Source organism: Trachymyrmex septentrionalis, unplaced genomic scaffold (genome assembly GCF_001594115.1).
Source record: "Trachymyrmex septentrionalis isolate Tsep2-gDNA-1 unplaced genomic scaffold, Tsep1.0 scaffold62, whole genome shotgun sequence".
Taxonomy (NCBI): Eukaryota; Metazoa; Arthropoda; class Insecta; order Hymenoptera; family Formicidae; genus Trachymyrmex; species Trachymyrmex septentrionalis.
Window position 1 is genome coordinate 17,797 of NW_017305800.1, and position 329 is coordinate 18,125.

Sequence of the window (329 nt, forward strand, 5' to 3'; positions counted from 1 at the left end):
TGTGATTGTATTGATAGAGTTAGCCAACAATTTCAAATATATTGACATATTTTCTATTAATTCGTATTGCTGTAAATCATCAGCAGATAATGTCACAATAGAAATGATTTTACTATTTTTTACTTTGTGCTGTTTCGTAAGTCTTCATATACATCATTTATGTCACTTATGATTAGAAAGTTTAAAAAATAGTAAATGCTAATATAAATTAATTAAATTATTTTAATGTTATGGCTGGAAGATTTTACATTAAAAATTAATATAACAACATTTAAATTCATATTTTACATATTTAAATAATGTAGTACATATATTATTTCTTTTGGAAA